Consider the following 7,151-nt stretch of genomic DNA (forward strand, 5'->3'; position numbering starts at 1 on the left):
TGATAGTTATTAAAAGATTGAATTTTTGATTGTATGGTTACTTTTTTTTGTTATAAGAGGGTAAAAGACCGTGGTTCAGGGAGTAGATGGCTTGGGGAGTGAAGTCCTAGTTGGTAAAATGACAGAGGGACGGTTGTACTTGCTCCAAGGTAAAAAAAAAATTTAGGGGTAGTCGTCTGTAGGAGAGTAAGAGCCGTAGGATCATATAAACATATATATAGGTATATATAATTATTTGATTATGCTTTTCAAAATAATTACACCAAAAGTAGGAGTGAATTCATCATTTAGAGCGAGATTTTAATACTACGACGATCTATCAAAGAATGAACAACATTATTTTTATCTACGTTTTACCCAATTCAGTGAACCGAACTTTAATCTTTTGTGTTGAGGTTATAGGTTGCAGAACTTTTAATTTGAAGACATGAAACTCAAATTGGATTTTGAAATTAGGAGCTTGGTATGTATTTGAGGCCTTCGACTTGAGAAGAAAAAAAAAACAATTTACGTAATAAAATATTTGTTTTCTTCATATAAAAAAATATATTTTTTAGCACAAATATTTTTGATAATTTGCAATCTTGTGAACCTCTTGTGAAGTATGTTATCGATACTATTTTTTAATCCTGTTCTATTTTACAACATAGAGAATAGATATTTCCTGATATAATTTTACATTGTTATTGTCCCCTGAGTTATTAAACCAAACATCCATGTTCGAAGTAACCTCAGGATTATTCCAAAATATTATTTTTATTATAGTATTGTAAATAAAGCAAGACACGGTTTTAGAAAAATGGAACCTTTATCATTTGAGAAGAGACATGTCAAATATGATTTGTGACTATATTTGACTCATGATATAAGACCAACTTCCCCGAAACCTTGGCAGGAAAAGTACTTTAAGAGGTCAAGTTCAAGACGATATAAATATTTTAAGAGATTGGAAAAAAGTTTAGAAAAAGAAACTTTTATTCAAATTGCTTTGGTTTTTTGTCATGACAACCAAGTCCACGACTTTCAAGAGGTTACATAACATAATAAAAATGTACTCAAATAAATTTGCAGAACTGTGACCACTTTTTAAATTATTTCACTTTACTATTGTTTATTTTTAAATGTGCCCTCCAGACCTGGGACTATTGAGCAGTGTCATAATTATACAAATTGTTTTTCATTAACTAACTTCAAATTGTGTACTTTTAAAAGAAAAGAAAAAAGAAAATGTCATGAGAAAATAAATAAAAGTGCCATCTCATTCGAATCAAACCGCTTCAAAAAATCCTAGTTACTTCCTCGATTATAGATCTGGTAACAGGACTACAGGAATAAGAATATGAAGAGTTGAAACCAAGACCACCGGCCCCAAAATATATTAGTAAGTGGGGGAGGGGGTATTGCTGTTGGGTTCTTTTGACGGAATGTGTAATAACTTCTTTTTAAGGTACAAAAAACCTTTTTGAAAGAATTTTAATTTAAAATTTTTTGAAAGGGATAAAATTTGAATGAAATTTTTTTATTTTATTTTAGAAACTGATTATAACCTTTTCGTGTGGTTTCAGCTATCGTTTGTGCAAATTCTGTTCAATGTTTTATGTTTCAAGGGGATACTAATGGAATGGTGAGCATTTATAAATGGAATGTTTATTTATGATATTCATTTTTGTGTTCCCTCTTTCTTAATTTTTTTATTATTTCATTATTTTTAGTATGTTTGGTATAAATTTTTGCAAAAGAAATTATATAATAATTAGTTATGTAAATCCTGTGTATTTTTTAGCCGGCCCATTTTTTTTTTTTTTTTTAATTGGTAACCTGACGAATGAATTTTCTTTTCTTATGCTATTGTCATTATTACTTGGCTTTTGAGTAGTCAACTTCCTTTCCTACTACATCCAATTATATTCCAAACCGTATTGAACATTTTTGAGTGCTCATAAAAGATGGACAGTAAGCTTGAGTATTTATTTCGGAGTCATAGGTGTAAGACCTTTTTGGTCTAAGAGTTAAGGATTGACATCTGAGTCATTCTTGTTCATATCCTTGTGTATTTCCTTCTCCCCCTCTTCCCTTGTTACAGCTGATCGTAGCTGATCTAATGAAGCATCATGACAGCTAAGTGGTTCTCCTCCAAAATATTCTTCAAATTGTCAGGGTTACCATGTTGATTTTTGATTGTTTTTTGTTGTTTTTTTAACATTCCCAAAATACACACAATTGTCTGTTATATTAATACTAAACAAATTCCTGTCTGTCTTAATGTCCAAGTACATGAAAACGAGTCACTGGGTGCACTGTATGTAGGAATCCATGATGTATAACATAAACATATTTTGATCTAAGAAAAAACAATGATGTCATATTAATGAAGTATTGCATGCCTGTGCATGTATAACAAGGGGATTGTATATATTTGTACCCATGTGCATTTCCACTTTAGAGTATAAATTATTAATATTTGAATAAAATATAAATACAGATTTTATTTCATTTTTGAGCTCTCTACATACTCAAGTACTGATAAGTCAACACAACATATTAATTTTTCCCCCCTCAAACTCTTGTCATTATTTTTTCATTCTTGACGTCATATGAATTGATATAAGTATGTAGAAGTTTGTTTTGAGTGTGCTCATAAAAACAAAAAGTAAAACTGAGGATTTTTTTTTATTATTAAAGCAAAATTTGTCCGTTTAACGACGCCTGATAACTCTAGGCAATGGCGGGCACTACAAATAGTCACTCATAATAAGCATTGTGTGATGATATGCCAGAGAGTTCATACTCCATTAGCATGTATGAATCTCTAATAGAGACATGGATTTTGCTTGAATAGATATGTATGTACTACCTACATGAATACATATATTATTACAAGCAATTGGGATATTATCATATGTGTGTAATATTTATATATAATAACAAAGAACAAGAAACCGGAAGTAAAACAAATAAACAAATATAATAATAAAATGTCCAGAAAAAAAAACACACATTTTCCCCGGATGAATACCGTGTGTATTTATTTGATATTTTTATACTTCTATTCTATATCGATGATATGAAAATTACAATTTAATCAAATCAAATTAATGCATGAAGTTTTGAATTCATTCTCTTGTATTATGATCAAAAATAATAATATCTTTTATATAAAGAATATGTGTTCTGTACTTTGATCCACTCAACTTCCCAAGGTTAGGCCTTCCCTTTCATCCTCCATTCATGCAAGCAAACATTTAGAACGTTACATATAAGTTTTAAGCTTATAATATACACGCTTCTTAGAAAGAGGCATGTTCCTTTTAATTACATATATAATATGTATACTTTAACATTTAAATATAAAAATGGTCACGGCTCTGTACAATTCAGAAGTTAAATCAGGCTTTAAACTCAAATCAAATCTAACATTATTTAAAAAAACTGTTAAACATAGTCATTGAGTTTGACATTTCAAGGAAATTTGACAGAAAATTTAAAATAAATATTGGGAAAACATGTGAACATTTTTCACAAGTAGGATTTTTTTTTAAATGTCTTTAACTTAAACATAACAATATAGTATATACATACATAAGAAAAATATCTGTACTAAAGGTCCTTGGATTTGCAAATGACTAGGGCGAACAGGATTAGTCAAACTGTGGGTCTTGTACCATGGACTCCATGATCCTTTTTATAAAAGGACGATAAAATATGTTCAACAAGCATCTTTTGAAGAAAAAATTGAAGATTTAGCTTGGTAGAATTATGGAGGAAAGGGAAATGTCAAAAAGCGGGAGAAGCACTGACCAGGGGTGCCAGAACTATAAGAAGTTCCAATGGGCTATAGCCCCCCCACACTTTTTAAGACTAAGTGGAATAGTTAAATATAAAATTGTAAGGTTGCGTAACTAGGATCGCAACATTATATATATTAGCTATGGGACGATTTCAAAATCCCGATGCCGATGCGATTCTAATAAAAATTCCACATGCCGATTCCGATTCTTTGATATTTTAAATAACAGCTAAAAATTACCATTCAGGGGCTTGATTTTTGAATTTTTTGAAAAAGAAAATAAGAAAATTTGAAGAATAAATTTTTTTTTTAATTTTCAAAATTAAACTTCAAATATTAAAATTTTTGAAAAAAAAATTAAAAATATACAACTTTTCTAACAATTTTCAAAAATTCTCAACTATTAACAAAGACATAATTTTTTTCTATAATTCACAACTATTCACAAAAAATTATTTTTTTGGAAAAAATAGCTTTAAAAATCTACAGCTGTTGAATATAATTTTTTGAATTTTTTTCCATAATTATTCACTAATTTTTTTTTCTTTCTCTCTATCAAAAACTGTTGTATATATTAGTTTTACATTTGGTTGATTGTAACAGCTGGACTAAGATATTGCATTACTGGCTCAAAACCCAACTGTGGAGCCCAATACGTAGACGAAACAGGAAGAAGATTAAAAGACAGAGTGAGAAAGCATATAGATTACATCAAACGTGGAGAAGAAGCTACTGGATTACATTTTCACCGGAGTCCACAAGATGCATTATATGAAGGTATAGATAATTGAAAAAGTGAGCCTCAAGTGATGAAATTGAGCAGAGAGGGAGAGTGAATTCAGAAATTCAACACAAAGTGAGTAGGACCAAATAGTAAATCGTGAGGAAACTACATCCATTACGGTATTCCAATTTCCTTTTTAAAAAGTTAAAATATTTAAAAGTCAGATTGTCCATTTCTTTTATGCATAATTATTATAATCAGTTACGATTCAAAAGGCTCCCAAGAAGGAGTGAAATATATATTTTTGTATACATAAAAAATTGTGTTTTTTTCTATTAAGTCTAACAAGAAGAGTTGTTAATTGTCCTTCTCCAAAATTAATCTTCAGATTTATAATACTTGAGATAAAGATACTTGAATAATTGTATATTCCATGTATGATTGATAAATTAGTCCTATACATTTTGAATATTTTATTAAAAAATTGCTAAAGTATATGTCTTCTGTGGCACATTATAAAGTTCAAATGCCAACAACAGTTATACGTCTCACAAATACATAGTAATCATGTAATTTGAATTGATCAAAATCAAAATGATAGTATCAATAAATAGTTTTTTTATTAGAATGACCAATGTTGTAACTAAGCAATAATACATTTTAAGTCGAACAAATTGCAACTTATATGCAAATACATTCTGGTCCCTTTTTGAATTATGATTGGAGTGAATTTCAGGTAGGTACGTTACATGACTAAAAAAAACACGTTGACTATGGAATCAATTTATTTATATTTAAGAAGCAAACTCCAAGTCAATTTGTGATTACGAGCAGAAATCTGTCCATCTGTCACAAACATGGGATTTAAATAAGATAATAGATTTTTGGCTTTTATAAAATCAACAAAGGTAATTCAAAGTCTCAACAATAAATATATAAAAATCTCGATTGGGCACATATCTATTTCGTCTGCCAGTAAGAGTTTCTCGCTAACTATAGGAGTAACTGTAACCATACAATTCTCTGATACTCAAGTTGACATAAAAACTATTATTGCCAGCTGTCCCTTCTAAAATTATGAGTGATCTTCCTTTGATATATTCCAGGACAGAGCATCATAACAAATAAAATTATTTAGACTCTATAAGCTCATATATTTAATACCTAAACTAAACATCTGGAAGACTACAACTCTCTCGCTTTGATACGTTTTATCCAAACCTCTGAGGGATTTTTTTTGGACAATGATAGATATTCACGGCGATATCGGTCCCAAAAGTCACTAAACCGAACATTCAAATTATTATTGTATCAGCCGTGGATTATTCAATGTAATACTAAGCAGTGATGATAATCGGACGCATTTTTTACCTCGCCTGTTTTGTTTTTTTGGAGTGGAGAACCTTTTCCCTAGCTATTAATATTATTATTGAATTCCTCAAAAGGGAACTTCTTTTTCTATAACATAAGAGCAATCATTGATACTTACAAAACCGAATGGAACATTTACGACTGCATTTAAACGATGAACCCTTTGAATATTTATTGTGGAGTAATAATTCTAAGTCCTTGGTGGACTCAGATTAGAATTGGGGATTAACATCGGAGTAATTCTTGCCAATGTCCTTGTTTATTTCCTTATGTCCTTTCTCCTTTGTCACAGCTGTTTGTAGCTGATCTAATGAAACGTCATGCTGGCTCAACTGTTCTCCTCTATAACATTATTCAAATTGTCAGGGTGTCCATGTTGATTTTTTGATTTTTTCTTTTTTTTTTACATGCCCAAAATACTTTCAATTTTCATCACTACTACAACTCTTGCCCTTACTAGAGTTGATAACAACGATGATTGGTTAAACTCAAAAAGTAAAGTTGGGATCTGTAACGTAATTGGTTAAATATGACTATTAATTATAATTTAAACCCTTCTTCCCTTTCCATTTTTGGAAGAGGAAAGGTCAATACGGATCACATTATGCTGAGAGCATCCAGTATTTGATGCATTCTCTTTAAAACTATACCTGAGTACATATAATATTATATTTTATCGTGCAACCTCATTTCCCATGTTTTTATTTCTATAATCTTATCCCTTTGATCATGTTGTTCTATCTGCTCTTAATCTCTCAACCTATTAACAGCAAACACTTCCTTGTATGTACAATCTACGTATATGTATTTGTACGTTCAATTTGATTAATATCCTTTTTCTGAGTATTGGCGATTTCCTGTAAGATAAAGAAATATATCATTATACGCTCAAACTGCTGAGGAATTCAGGGGTTCTACATATAATAATATACCTAGCGCATACTTATACTTAAGTGCTTGCAAACTTACTTATGTATATTGGGATATAGCACACTACAAAGAGAAAATTATCCATCTATGTAAAGTTACAGTATTCTGTGACTCTATTAAATATTTGATGTGAAATTTTTTTGCAAAGGTGAAATTTTTATTAGTCTTATTTATCATACTAATGGAAAATAAAAATAAAACAAGTAATAATATCCGCAGAGAGTGATTCAAAATCTCTGGGGATAGTGGAGTGAAAATAACATACATATTATTTAATAGGATGTTATCAATATTTACTCTCGCAACCTTTTCTCAACCAAAAAGAAAACCCAGAGTGAA

At 30.0% G+C, this 7,151-nt stretch overlaps 1 long non-coding RNA gene across 1 annotated transcript; it reads right to left on the reverse strand.

The window, feature by feature from the left end:
* Window positions 1-3,105: 3,105 nt before the first annotated feature.
* LOC121126875 (uncharacterized) lies at window positions 3,106-4,050 on the reverse strand. The gene is made up of 2 exons (XR_005867298.2): window positions 3,580-4,050; window positions 3,106-3,305 (listed from the first exon to the last, which is right to left on the reverse strand). It is a non-coding gene; the product is annotated as an uncharacterized lncRNA (long non-coding RNA).
* Between the last annotated feature and the right edge of the window lie 3,101 nt (window positions 4,051-7,151).

This window comes from Lepeophtheirus salmonis, chromosome 1, assembly GCF_016086655.4.
Source record: "Lepeophtheirus salmonis chromosome 1, UVic_Lsal_1.4, whole genome shotgun sequence".
In the NCBI taxonomy this organism is placed as follows: domain Eukaryota; kingdom Metazoa; phylum Arthropoda; class Copepoda; order Siphonostomatoida; family Caligidae; genus Lepeophtheirus; species Lepeophtheirus salmonis.